Raw genomic sequence first — 15,242 nt, forward strand, 5'->3', positions numbered from 1 at the left:
GATCAGACTTTTACAAACACAACTTTAACAGATACAAGATATTGTCATATATCTAGACGCATAACTCCGCCAAGGCCAAACAATCCTACAGATGTCTGTCCAGCTTTCCGGGAAAATGGAAGTTCTCTTATAATCAGCATCAAACTGTGCAAACTCAAAGGCACCTTGAATATGTCAGATATTTTCATTTAAAATTAGTTTCTGAAAAAAGAGAAAAGAAAAATGTCCATCTCAAAGCATCAAGGAAAGTGATGAAAAACCTTCCTGCAACAAACTAAAACAGGTTTCTCTCTGCTTCGTACTTCATGTTTCCAACTTTGACAATGTAACAACCCTGTTAGTCTAAGTAAATTATCTTGATGGAGTGAAACTGTCCCGGTTTCAAAAACATTTGGAGCCAGTGCATTGGAGCAGACAAATCCAGCCAAGTATCACACCTCAGCACCTTTCCTATGGCTGGAACATCAGCTTAGTGGTTCCTCATTTCAATTACATGCAGAGTTCAACAACCTGTGAAAGGATTCCCTCTGCAAACCCATAAGACCTTTGGTCTCCATCATGATGCAACGTATTTATGACCTTTTCCTCCAGGATGAAAACACCGTCAGTCTCTTTTCTCTCGTCGCTCTTTCATCCGGGCCAACGAGAATCGGTGTGGGAGCCGTTTTCATTTTGAGTCCCATGGCCCGTGAGGTAGAAACCCTTCATATTCACAGCTTTAAAGGGAATCCAAAATGTCACAAGCAGAAGCTATTGCTGTCCATTAAGTTTTCATAAATGTCACGGCGAATGAAACAGCCAATGGCAATTAGGTATTTCCTGAAAGGCCAGCTCTTCACAACAAAAACCTCCTTGCTGACGCACAGAAAGAGAGAATATTGTGAAACGGCAACACAATTCATCCAATTATCTTGAGGATTTCCATCTTGTGATTATGTTGAGATGAACAGCGATTAATCGATTCAGCTTCCTCAGTTGATGTTGTATGGAGCACAAAGGAGCTTTTTTTTAAATGTTTTTGTGTTGATGAAATCGCTCTCAAAACACTGACTATATATTTTTGGGATTTATTAAAGTTGCATCAATCAAAATTGGTTATTCTCAGGACAAAACTCACACCAGAGACCAGTGGTGACTGATCAATCAGAGTCTCACTGGACCGATGGAAATATCCTGTCTGGTCTCTTAGCAACAGAGAGGTCCTCGCCGCCTGTTGATTGGCATTAACAAGTGCCACTCGCAGTGAGAAGACAGCAGTGAGGAGGTGTAAAGGGGACAAAGAGCATCACCATCAGAGAGAGAGGGTCATCGCACCTCAGCATTTAACATACAATGATGAGTGTTGCAGTTGTCACCACTAATGCATCTTAACGCAGAGAGAAAAACAGTCCAACAGTATCAGGGTTGTGACAAGCAGGTATGAAATCTCGCCATAATGTGTGTTTTTTTTCTCGAAGCACAGAGGGAAACATTTGTTGTTTTTGTGAAAGAAGCTGAAATTTTAATTTTCATCAATCCAGATTCCAAGGTGCTTATATAGGGCAGAGGATGTCCCACCTTGTTAGGCCCTATGAGACAAATTGTGATTTGTGAATATGGGCTGTACAAACACAATTTGGTATGATTTGATTTGATTTATACTTTGACTCTTCTTTAACAATTGTGATGATGAGATTGTTAAAATCAATAATTCTAGCTCTAATGATGAACATGAATTCTGTTTTGTCTGCATTAATAACTAGTTAACGATTTATTGAGTGCAACTTGTAAATCAGAGAAACAGTGTTGAAGGGATTTAAGTGTAGAATGTGCAGTGCAGTACATGTTCCATCGGCATGAAGGTGCGTCTTAAACCCAGTTAAAAATTATGACGTTATCTATAGTGCATTGAGGAGAATGGATTACTGAACAGGTTTTCTAAAAAATATCCCCAAAACGACAATTGGACCAAGATTAAACAGACCAAACAAAACAGACACACAACCACCACAAACAGCTGCCAACGAACAGATGTAACATGTTCTCAAAAAATTCACATAGACAGAGAATGTGACAGAAAACGACAACAAAGAGACATAAAACAACCACAAAGACTCAAAATGACCAGAAAATTACACAGAACACTTACATACATGTGGAAACCAAACACAAGGAAACACAAAATTGCTATAAACAGGAACAAAACATCCGTAAATACATGTTTTTTTGTCTTGTCAGACAGACAGATAGATGGATTTTAGTTTTAAATTCACACACATACACAAATAAGAAACTTCTAATTATCACATTGACCTCATTTACCCACAAAGCTATTTGTCTATCTATCTACCTGAGATTTACGTCACCTCTGCATTATAACACACAAACCAGCACATTGAGTTCGGTTGAAAAAGCTTGACCATCCAAAAGAGAGGTTTGATCATGTTATTGTGTCGGTTACTGTTATCAAATTATCTGGGTTCTGATTTTAGACATTTCCTCTGTTTCCTGAAACACATGAAGGCTCCCCAGGAGGTTTCTGTTCCCAGGTGGAAATAAGTGATAGCTTTTAATGATATTTATGAGCAGTGTATATAATTAAATACTAATTATTACCTCCAGAGCTTATGCCTGAGCAGTGTTCCCCACATCGTCCCTATCAGATGATTAATAGTTGCCATTTATTCACTTAGTTAACAAGGACACAAAGCCAGCTTTTAATAGAATTAAGAAATCATTTTCACTCAGAGCCATTAGCTCCTGAAAAGAAGCAGCCTGAATACAACATCAGAGAAGCTCCTCTTGATAACTTCCGACCTCGCTGCAATAATTCCTTGCCTCCCGATATAAATGTGTAATGCAACCCCCTGTTAGATTTACTATAAAGAAAAAAAAGAAAAAGGAATTAATACATTAAAGTTAATTTATATGCCTTTGTTAAAGCAGAAATTCCACCTGGGGGTATCTATTACCTTTATACTCTATTAAAGTGTTGGGGGCAGTTAATTAATGTGCTTTACTAGACTCTATCTGCTATCTGAAGCTCAGTGGGCTGTTTAAGGATTGGTGTTAATGTTTGACCATGTAATTATCTGCTGAGTGCACAGCAGGATCTGCTGGAACCAGGCCTCCCCAGTTTGTCTGCATGGTAAAATTCTCTTTTATGCTTTTTGTTTTATTAGTCCAGTCCATTTACAGTCAGTGGTGCGGTCTGACCTTTGCTTCTGCTCTGAACAAATCATTAATAGGTCAGAATGTTTGGCTGGGAAATAAACCAGTTAGTTTATCTAAACTTCAGAGAGAGACTGAAGTCCATGTGCAGCTTCCCCCCCCCCCAAAAAAATCCTTGTGTGGGATTTTCATGATAAAAGTCAAAGGAAAAACATGCAATGAGCAGCAGTTCCGTGATGATGGGCGAAGTAAAAGGAGAATAACCAGGTCAGACTGGTTTGAGCTGACAGAAAAGCTACATTAACCCAGGTAACCGCTCATTAAAGTCGTTTTCTGCCATGAGGATCTCCAGAGAATTGGTCCAGACTTTCTCGGCACATATCAGCGTCGGCCCTCATAACCACAAATTCTCTTCACATTTTCGCAAACGTTTTCTGTGTGTACGGCACCGCTTTGTAATCCTGAGATATTTATTTAGCTATTTTCACGCTTTTAAGATGCGTCATCAACCCCCCCACCCCTTAATCCCACTCGTTTGTGCTGATCTCCTCCTGTGTTTTCACTTTGACTCCTCCAGACGTTCTGCGGCGGAGAGCACTTCCAGGTTCCGCTCCTGTCAGTCAAGACCAGAAACCTGAGGCTACAGAGACACAGACTCTCCAACGCTGGAGAGTTGAAGTGTTAGAAACATAGTCTGGACCAATGAATGGGGATTCCTGCTGAGCCGGCAGATGATAGAGTCTTAATCTGGAGTCAACAGCATGAACCCTCAGCATCATGACAACTTTATCTGCTACTTCCTGCAGGTTAATGCTCCATGTAAACATCAGTTCAGTGACCTCCACAGTCACCAGATGTGGATCCAGAAAGTTGACGGTTCAATCCCAGTCCCCCCCATTCCAAGTGCCAAAGTGTCCATTGGCAAGATACTAAACACCAAACTGCCCCTGAAGACTGTGACGACTGATGTGTGATAGACAAAGTGCTGCACATAGATGTACTGTCTGAATGTGTGTGTCATCGTCACAAGACAAGCGATTATTTACCATTTACAAATCTGCAGAGATTAAGTCATATTACTAACATCTTGTGGGATCCATGCCATGAATAATTGAGGCTCTTTTGAGCTACCCAGTGCTCGGTGAGTGTACATTTTAGAATTATATGAAAGTCAGAGGAAGACAAGACAAGAAACCATCACAATAATCTACACAGTGGGAAGATTTTGACATTTGCATAAATTCTTTGCTCATAAGACTACCCATCCTGATCTGTCTGTCTTGGCCGAGCCCTGGGTCTGCCCGAGGACGAGATATCAGGTATACTGGCTCTGGCTCCCAGTGTTAGTCAGGAGTTAAGTGTCACCTGCTGCATGTTTCTCTACCTGAATGACATGTCATCTCAGCTTGAGAAGCAGGGATGAAACAAGGCTTTGGTGTCAGCTTGTCAGATGTGGAGGACTGAGGCAGAGGCAAAGGTGACAGGAAGAAGACAAAAAGATGAAACTCTGCCTCCTGAGGATTCAAATCCCCCACGAACCTCTCAAAGATCGGACACCCGGCGCAAACCTGAAGGGTGGAGCAGGTTCAGATGAAAGAGCGGTGGTTGAACTGTAGCTTCATAGTAATGATAGATATATATATTTATATAGATGAGTTTCGTGTCAGCACTAATTCAGAGCGAGGGGTTCCATTTATCTTTTGAAATGGAATAAGTGAGTGAGAGTGTCTGCGTGTGTTCAAACTGAGCAGACACATGCATATATATATATTTATATATATATATGACCCAAGACTCATCTGCCCTCCACAGACAAACCTCCAGAGCACATGCTGTGACTCGCTGAGGTCCATCCCAGCCGAATGTCTCAGAGCACACAAACAGAGCAGAGGGGCAAATGAGGCACCAGGGGAAAAAGATGAAGGAGAGATCAAAGGAAAGGTTGAGGCCAGGCTGTAGCAGACAGGGAGAATATGGGAGTGGAAAAGGCTCGACTGAATAAGTCGGAGAAAGTGTAGATACATCGGACAGTTGTCAGAAGATAGTGTGAAAGGGGTTTCTTATAGTAATGAACCTACAGAGAATTATCACCTGAATTTGCAACTCGCCTCTGCTTTACAGAGCTTTATGTTGAGTATTGGCTCATTTTTTATTTATTTTTATCACAATCTGATATTCAATAAGTGAAACACACCTAATCTACCAAACAGATTTTGGGTCATATCCGTCCCAATCATTGTTATTGACATCATGACAGCTCCCAAAGGTAAAGCCAAATCATCATGACTGCCCTCTGAACCCTGCTGACCTCAGTATGGGTAAAGAACCCAGCCCCCTCCATGTCAGTGGTTAGGACAAGTGCCAAAATTAAAGGTCAAAGTATATGTTTCATAAATACCTTTAGAAATGTTGTATGTCCTTTTAGGTAGTTCTAATAACATGTCTATGTGTCGTTGTTTCCCGCTAGGTTGGTTTCAATTAGAGACGCTATAAAAACATGGTGGACAGCCCCACTCCATGATACCTACCATGTAGACTCCGGCTACAAATTACCTCACCAGCACAAAATGGCAGAGCCCGTTATCCAGTTTTTTGCCTAATTTTTGTGAGTAGGAGAAAGTCATCCATCTCTCTGTGAAAATATGTGCATCTGAAAAAGGAATAGTGGCTTCACTGGGCCTGGATGTCAAACCTATCTATCTTTCTGAGTAAGAGATGAGATTGAAATGTGTCCGTTACATCTCGTACACCAATGAATCAAGAATCTTAACTTTGCATCAAAACCTTTTCTGACATTGTTCTAGATTTTATCCGGCAGAATTATAATTATTTATATTAATATTTTAGTGTAAACACTGTTTTTTAAAGCAGTTCGATATGATTCGCCTGTTTGGTTGAAGTTGTAGTTTAGCACAGAGCTGTTAAGAGCTTAAAATTAAGGTCACTGTGCAAAAAAAATTGTCAATTTGTACAAAAACACAAAATACAGCAAAGGCTGATTGGAATGCCGTCACTATTGCAGCTGTTTAGTCATAAAGGTGCTAGACAAATTAAAATGTTGACCTTGTTATGGCACTAGAAAACATCAGGAGATCACTAATACCATTAGGACTTATCCTCTGGGGACCACCAACGTCTGTTCAAATTTGTTCCCATCCATCCCATCACTGTTGAGGGATCACACTGTAGATACTGATACTGCAGTCCCTGGAGCTAGGCTACCAGTCTGGGTAAAAAATATCTTAACATGCTAACATTGGCAAAACTGAGATGCCACAAAGAAATATCAAACAAATACATGAGCAGAATTATCTTGCTTCCTTCCCTGTAACATCAGAACCACCTTGTTCTATAAGGACTATGTGAGTGAGAGTGTGTGTGTGTGTGTGTGTGTGTGTGTGTGTGTGCGTGTGTGTGTGTGTGTGTGTGTGTGTGTGTGTGTGTGTGTGTGTGTGTGTGTGTGTGTGTGTGTGTGTGTGTGTGTGTGTGTGTGTGTGCGCGCACGTAGATGCATATGGACATCTGTGCATGTTTATGATAATGGACCACATATGTTAATGTATACTCTGCATAATGTGTGTGTTTGTGTGTGTGTGTGCGTGGGTGCGTGCGTGCGTGTGGCATGTCTGTGTGCGTGTGTGTGTGTCTGTGTCTGAATGCACTTGAACAATAGGGGGCATGTGGCTGCAGTGGTGGTGGTAATTGATAAATGGGATGTTTAAAGAGCAGAATATGAATGAAGAAGAGCGGACCCCGAGGGGATACTCCACACCATTGTAATCAAAGCCTTGATAGTGTCCCCACCTTTGACTAATGGTCCCAAAAAGAAGCCTCCTACTGCCTGCCTATTCAATTCAGAGAGAGAGAGAGAGAGAGAGAGAGAGAGGTGAGCAGGGGGGAGGGTGACTTAGGTCAGATCTTTTACATCAGCCTGACCTTGCTGTCACTCACTCCCAGGTGAGATACCAGAGTGTGAACTCTGAAGGAATGAAAATGATATTGGAACCCAGTTTTTTTCTGTCATTTTGTTTCCATTCAACTTGAGTCACTGCTAAAGCAAGGGCATCATTTCCATTGTGGATGGGTGGACATCTTTTATTTTGTATTTTTACAATCAAGAATTTTTTTATATAAAAGTAAAATGTAAATCTAAGAAGCAGATTTAGGTATAAGATAAATGTAGTTGAGGCAGTGAAGTACAAAGTAAAACGTAGTCTAAAATGGAGACCCTCCAAATATCTTAACTGTAACACATGGGGCGGATGTGGCTGAGGGGTAGAGCGGTCATACTCCTACCTGAAGGTTGGGAGTTCGATCCCTAGTCTTCCCCATCTGCATGTGTCCTTGGGCAAGATGTTGAACACCGAATTGGCCCTCATAGAACAACAAAATGCGCTTATAGATGCACTGTATGATTGTGTGTGTGAATGGGTGAATGTAAACTCTAGTGTAAAGAGCTTTGAGTGTTAATCATTAGTCTAGAAAAGCACTATATAAATACGAAACCGAAATTTAGTTGATTTTCACCAATGGACACATCCCTTTTAACAATTATTGTCCCACTCGTGATGGGAGGTTGTTGGTTTCATTCAGTCATTAAAAGTCAGGTTGGCACACTTTCATGTATTGCTGCGATCACAGTAGTTAGTAGTTAGGTTGCCCTGCAGGAACGACCATGGGTTGTAAAAATTATGAAGCTACACTGAATGATTTCCCGTCTAAAAATAACTTCCTACTAACCCTAATCCCATTACATGTTGCCAGTGCAATGTTTGTAGCAAACAGAATAGGCCGTTTGCTTGGCTTATGGTGCGGCTGGTCGCAGGTTTCTTGAGGAACGCTCCTAGAAACAACTTACAACGTACAGACAGACAGTAACAAGATGTTTTCTCAGCTAACATAACTATTAAATTACACAACAAATATAAATTGCTGAAAAACAACAGGTAAAACATGGTGTGTTGAAAGCAGCAGTGTAGAGGCCAATGCGGAAATATAAAAAAAATCAGTTTTAAGTGAGGTACAACTTACAGAAGCAGTTCTCTGGAAGAACCATCTTTGGAAATTGTCGTGTTGGTCGCGTCACATCAAATAGTCCGAGCCCCGCTGGCTGTAGAGCACCCTTCACCTGTTTATTCAAAATGAGTCAGTATTGAATGCGTTGCTGTTCTTCATTGGGCTCCCAGCAACATGAGTCAAGTGTTGAGTCAATCGAAATGACGGTTCTTGAGATTGGTGAATTACAAACAGACAGGCAAACAAATAGAGATTCTTTACAGTTTAAGATTTGCCAGATTCAGAAAAATATATAAACTACACACACAAACACACACGCACACACACACACTTCCTTAAACCAAACTGTGACACCCTTGTTTGGAGGCGGGTACCTGTTCGGTGGCTGTTGATTTATGTGGCTGATAAGAAGCCATTCTTCACAGGCAGGTGGAGGTGGAGGTGGAGGCTCTGATGAGGGATGGAGGGTAGGAAAGTGCTAATTCTAAGAAAGCAAACACACACACACACTCTCACACTAACAAACATTTACTGATGACACTGTACAAAAAAGACCAAATTACTCTCATTCATACATTATTAAAGCAACTATTACAATGACATTCACATCGACCTCCAAAGATGCTCTTACATGACAGAACCACGATAATAAGCTGCTGTATTCATCGGTAGCATGGTGTTTGTATTTACAGTGCGTGTGAGGGTGTGTCATATTCATGAGCAGAGCAAATGCATTAGTCAAGTACAGCCTGACTGAATTTTAAATGAGAGATTCAGTTTTAAATGAAAAAATATATATATAAGATATCTTAGTATAAATACCATAATTTGATTAGGATACTTATCATCTGATTATTAACTAGTAGGGATGAATGTGTGTAGTAAGCAGAATTTGTTGCAGTATTAAACTCACAAAAATGCAACAAAAATATGTTACACTTGAGAAAAGTAAGGCTCAAACATATAAAGTATAGGTTCGTGAACATGAAATATAATAGTGTGCCTAAATCATTCAATCTTAGAACAAATCTTCATTTTACTTCATCACATTATCTGCAATTTACCCGTTTGCAATATGATCCTGAGAGAAGGGTTAGGGTGCCGCATGACTGACTGAGGTTACACTAGTGTCAGTTGAACACTGCTCTTTCAAACTGAATTAACACCAACAACCGGTTTTCACAGGCAGTTTTGTCATTTAGTGCATCTGTTAACTCACTTCTCACACAAATAAAGTGACTTTGTGGACAAACCTTCACCAGTATAGGACGATCAGATGTACATCCCACCTCTGCACCTGCAGAAGCAGCGGTTTGTTACCCTCACAGAGGCTGTGCGATGGACCAAATAAGAGTCTGTTGCTACTCAACTCTCTCGCTGAGTGATCATTCAACTTTTAAATAAAGCCAAAATCCCACAACAGTCAGTGTTCGCCACACGGTCTAGAAAAGTGACTGTGTGTGATATGTCGTCTCAACGAGCCTTGTGTGGGCCTTGTTTCATACTTTGTCCTTTGACCAACAACAGACAACACAAAAAATTACAAACAGGGAACATCTCTATGGAAAATGCAGCTGTTATGACTGTTTATGTGAGTGCAGAGAGTAGGAGAGGAGAAAACAGATAAAGGTCTGTAACCAGCTGACACAAGGGAGAATGTAAATACAACACAGTGATGTGATGAATATGTTTATCAGCAGATTTGAACATTGACCATACACTGACCAGCTAAATACTAAGATTTGACCTATACTCTTGTTTGGTGACAGCTGCCTGCTGTTATTTGAAAAGAAGGATGACAAGTGTTGAGCATAAACTAAATCTAAACTCAAATCAAGGAGCTGATAGAAATGATAAAAAACATTAGTGCAGATAAAGTAACACAGGAGTTTTGTGTTGACTGGAAAAGTGGGCCTGATCATCTCAGATAGAAAATATCAATGAACACATTAGAAGAAATACTTTAAAGAATATATCAGGAGAACACACTATAGCACAATGCACCACCAAATTGTACACACTCATAAATATAATCTACTAAATATGTTGTATTTCTCTCCCATGTAGATCTATTCCCTGACATATGTGAAGACATCCCAAAATGTCAAAATCCCCCTACCCGTACCACATCCTTCCAACATGTTTCATAGTGTTGCTAAATAACAAACAAACAAAAATAGATGACAACATAACTTCTTTGGTGAAGGCTCCAAAGAAAATGTATTCTAACCTAGTTATAATACAATAATACTTGAGTGGTGCTCAAATGTTTTTTTCCTTGTCTCATTAATAAGTGCAGCTTTAAATACATTAGTGCAGTGTTATGTTAATTTACTTATTATTGAAAGCTTTCCAAAAACACATCTCTGGACTTTCTGTTCGTTTTATATGACATCACATTTAAATGCACCGTGTGTCCATGCTGTTGCCTCTAGCACAAAGCCACAATATAAACAAGTCTCAACACACGGTGGCTCAGGCACCTTATTCTCTTAAATGTCACAGCAGTGCAGGCTAGGAAATATAAAACATCTCACACATACACGCGCACACAATCACACACACATGCCCCCTGTTACAAATGTATAGCGTTACTCCATGGGTTCGTGTGGCCTTTCGCAGGCGTCCTCAGAGACGTGGCATTGACAAACCTACAAACAGTAATTGGGCCATTATAACTCCCTGCGATGGTATTGATTCCTCTGTTTTAGGTGCAGGCGGGTAATGGGAGTCTAGACGGAGGGGTTCATATTGCAGGCAGTGGGGCCTGTGTAGTATTAGATACAGTAATCTAGATGTTGCTCATGATTCACGTGGGCTGTTTTGTGTATTTCAGGTCTATTAGAAATGATTTAATTTAGTAGCACCCATTTGAACCCATATCACACAGTGTTCCTCTGTGTTGAGAGCAGGTTCTTTGTGAGCTGCTTTTTCAGAATGGAGAGATGCGAGGGATACACGTATAGAAGAATGAGAACTCCAGATGGAGAAGGAAGAAGAAATCATGTAGATGGAGTCTTCTCTTCCCCAGTCCAATTATCGCCAGAGCTAAAAACTAATCCCAGCAGCTCAGCGACTACGATCTCTTCCAGGTTGCCGCTCAACTTTGAAAATCCTGTCACCTGGAGAGCAGAGAGCAGCGAGGGGGATCTTATCGGAGCCTTGCTGCTGATCAAAATCAAATATTACTGAGGCTGGGTTTCCATGGCAATAACATGCTGCCCTCGCCATGACATTTGGGGGTTCAGCTGTGAAGGAGGCACCCACCTGCCTTCCTCGTCTGTCCGTCTTCTCGGTCCAGACGTGAGCTGAATAGATGAGTAAGCAGCATCTTTACCAACCCGGTCTCCTTGTGTGGATCTACAGAGTTGTGTGTACAGCTCTCCTATGGAACAGGGCGCACAGCAAACACCCTCCCTGTGCAGCAGGATGGTGTGGGTCCACAGAGAAATGCTGAGGCCATCGATTGCTTTCTCCATGGGGGCACCATGTGCAACCTGTGAGCCCACAAAATGTCAATGGATATGAATTGTGTAAAGAACTCTTGATCCCCTAATTCAATATTGTAAAGCTCCACAAAAGGTCATATGGTATGGTAAAATAACACACAGTCATTTCAGCTCGCTCATATTACATTTTTCACCTTTATTCCTTATTTTATATTACTTTCATGGGTAGTAACATTACATGAGCAAACTGCACCACAGAGGTGCAAACAAATACAAAAAACCTGCTGCATCTACAGATCAACCAATCAAATAAATAAAATGGGCGTCTACCCAACTAATAGTTTTATCCAGCTGTTTGAAAATGTGATGGTCAGACATTCTTATCAAACTCTCTGAAAGACTCACTTTAAACGGACTGAACACAGTCTGACTCATCAGATGAACGCCGTGGTCTTTGGGCACCTCTTCCAGGTTTCTCCTCCTCTTCTGCTTCCTGCCAGTTGCCTTTTATTAAAACACATCTCTACGGGAAAAAACACCTCTGAGCTGCAACCTACACGCTGAATATGAAAGGTTCTGATGAGTATCGAGATTATGAGATCAAGAAGTTTATTTGTCTTTCTTGCCGTCTTTCTTCCCCCCCCCCCCCCCCCCCCCCGCCCAGATATAGACATCAGGCTAGCAGAGGGGGTGAATAGACTGACCAAATGGGCTACTAGCAGATAGGAACAGTGTAATTAGCCTGTCCAGCACCTCCTAAATTGCATTAACCTTTCGTCCTCATTCAGCCCCTTTGTCTCAGCCCAATCCACAAGCTATTACATTTACCCTTGATGTGATGTTATAAAATCTCTCCTAACTATTGAGCAGTCAATTGTGTTGCCTTGAGACGCTGTCTCCACTGTGCATTGAATAAAACTCTGAATCAGTGACAGAATTTGGACGTGAAGGAACTTGTATTTTTCCACACAAGTAAGGGTACAGCTCAGTCTGCCCTGAAAATACAGAACCGACTGCAGCTACAGATTATACAGTGAACATACAAAAAGCTGTAGCAAATAGAGAAATGCGCTGCAGAGTCAGTAAACACAACAAATGAAAAATTAAAGACAACACAGCAAAAATGAAGAAAACTTGAATAAATCCGTGCTTCAAATACCGAAGTTGACCCAAGTCTGGCATTGGAATGGGCAAAATATATTGTTTGGATGGAACATTTTGATTGTTTTATTCAAGATTCAAGATTTAAGATTATATTGTCATACACACAACGATTACATTAAGCATTGTCGCTTGCAATGAAATGCTTGGGTCACATATGGCAATGCTCAGAATATTAAAAGCAGACAAAAAATTATAACAAATGAATAAAATAGATTAAAATAGAATATAAAAATGTTTATAGAAATAAAAAATACATATCTAAAATATATATACACCTGAAGAAAAAGAAGAAAACAACATTGCAAAATGCAATTGTGGTATACCCCAAAACATATATTTTTTTAATAACTTTAATAGTAATTTTAATTTATTTAATTACTTTAATAGTAATTGTAATTTGTTTAATTACTTTAATAGTAATTTTCATTTAAGGTTATTCCTAATCATATAAGTAGAGAGATCAGTGAATGACCGCAGCACCCAGGTGGAACGTTTGGCATGAGAGCAGTTGCACCCCGTACCTCTCTTTGGGGGTGACGTCCGCCCACATGCCAGATGATGTCTGGGTAAAGAAATGAATGCGTCGTCTCATTTTTGCTGCTGCATCCTTCCTGTTTTCTACAGGTCAGTAGTGACTGAGAGTCAGTCACTTTGTTACCTCTTAAAGCTTCCCATGATCACCACGGCTGTCATTGAGTTATGTTAATTTTGTTTTGATTATTTATTTAAGATGTGTAAAAACTGAGAAACTCCGCTTGGCAGTGAGGCGAGTGAGCTTCGCGCCACTAGGTGGGCGGAGCTACACTCGCCTGTGAGGTGTTTATTTTTACCTGCCTGTCGTCTTGCAGGAGGTTGATGAGAAAATATTGTTACTTTACACATTGTGTAGATCAGCTCCCACACATACAGGCTGTTATTAATTCTATATTGTTAATGTTTGTAATTGAAATTGTGTTATATTTTAATAAGATGCTGTCTGGGTAAAGAAATGAATGCGTCGTCTCATTTTTGCTGCTGCATCCTTCCTGTTTTCTACAGATTAACTTTGCTGCTGTGGTCCCAATCTTGGGACCCGTAACACAATGGTGCAAATATACACCCGGTGTTGGCTTTGCAGCCCTTTGATTTCCAATAGACTGACCTCATAAGTCATGAAGTCAAGAACTCCTTGAGCCACAAACAGGGTCAGTGTGTGATCACAAGTACTGTTTCTACAGCATCTTTTTCAGGGGGCTTTCTTGCTTATTTTTTCTCGTGTTTTTTTTTTTTTTACAGTGTATTGACTTCCAGGGCCACCATACAGAACACCACAGGCCCTCCCTTTCCCTCGTCATCCCATGTCTACGGGTTTTTAACACTCCATCCCACTGCCTTCCCACCTTCTGCCTGCAATATTCATCTGGGAGAGTGCTGTCATGATGAAACACGCATTTTAATGCTTACAAGACCACTGCCCCGGGCTCTTTTCACAGCATCAGTCATCTACCATCAAATCAAAGCTGCTTCAGAGGGCTGAGGACGTATGAACAGGCCACGTATATATTTATACGATATAACAAACCGAGAGAGAAGGAAAAATATTTAGAGATGGCTACTCTGCTGTGAGCAAACATTGCGGGTATCGGCTTAGTGTGCTGATGATCCAGTTTTGACCCTCCGCTCTCTGGTCCTTTGTTTTGTCTGTCGCAGATGTTTCTGCCTCTGTGCGCATGTGTGCGAGGGAGACTGTGTGCGGGAGGATTTCCACCGTGGTCTACTGATCTCCTCGCTACATTAGCTCAGGTCATTCCAGTGATTTCTGCCAAAGCTGCCAGTAAACCAAATTAATGTGTGAGGAGGGGATGGAGAGACACGGCCTGCATATATTTACAGGCCACAAGCACAACAGCACACAGCGGGGAAAATGACTCCAGCGGTAAAAACTGTAACTGTACGAGAATCACTGAGCATCACAATGTATTTAAAGAGCTTGGAGGAGGGTGTCTGTTGTTTTATTTTTTGATTTATAAATCCGACCAGAGAACAAAAGGATTCAATTAGGATTCATCTGCTGTAAACATGAGCATCTTATCGACTAATCGTTTAAGCATTAGTCAATTGACTAATTTGCAATGAATTTGACTATTAATCGGATTGATAGAATAGAATTAAATGAATTTATTACATATATATAAACACAATGTACATATAATATGCAACAGAATATGGAAACAGATTTGGCACATATATATATATATATATATATATATATATATGCATTGCATATAAAGTCGACAAATAAGAAAACCAAACAGGGGTCATTATAAACAATAAATACACACCTACATATATGTGGCAGTTGTGTAGTTCTGCGAACAGTATATTGCACTGGAACCAAGATATTGCACAGTATTTATTTGCACTATCCCAGAGAGTAGTGAGCAACTTGAATGGGTGAGCATCAAAAATGATAAAAAAGATGAG

This window comes from Platichthys flesus, chromosome 19 (genome assembly GCF_949316205.1).
Source record: "Platichthys flesus chromosome 19, fPlaFle2.1, whole genome shotgun sequence".
Lineage (NCBI taxonomy): Eukaryota > Metazoa > Chordata > Actinopteri > Pleuronectiformes > Pleuronectidae > Platichthys > Platichthys flesus.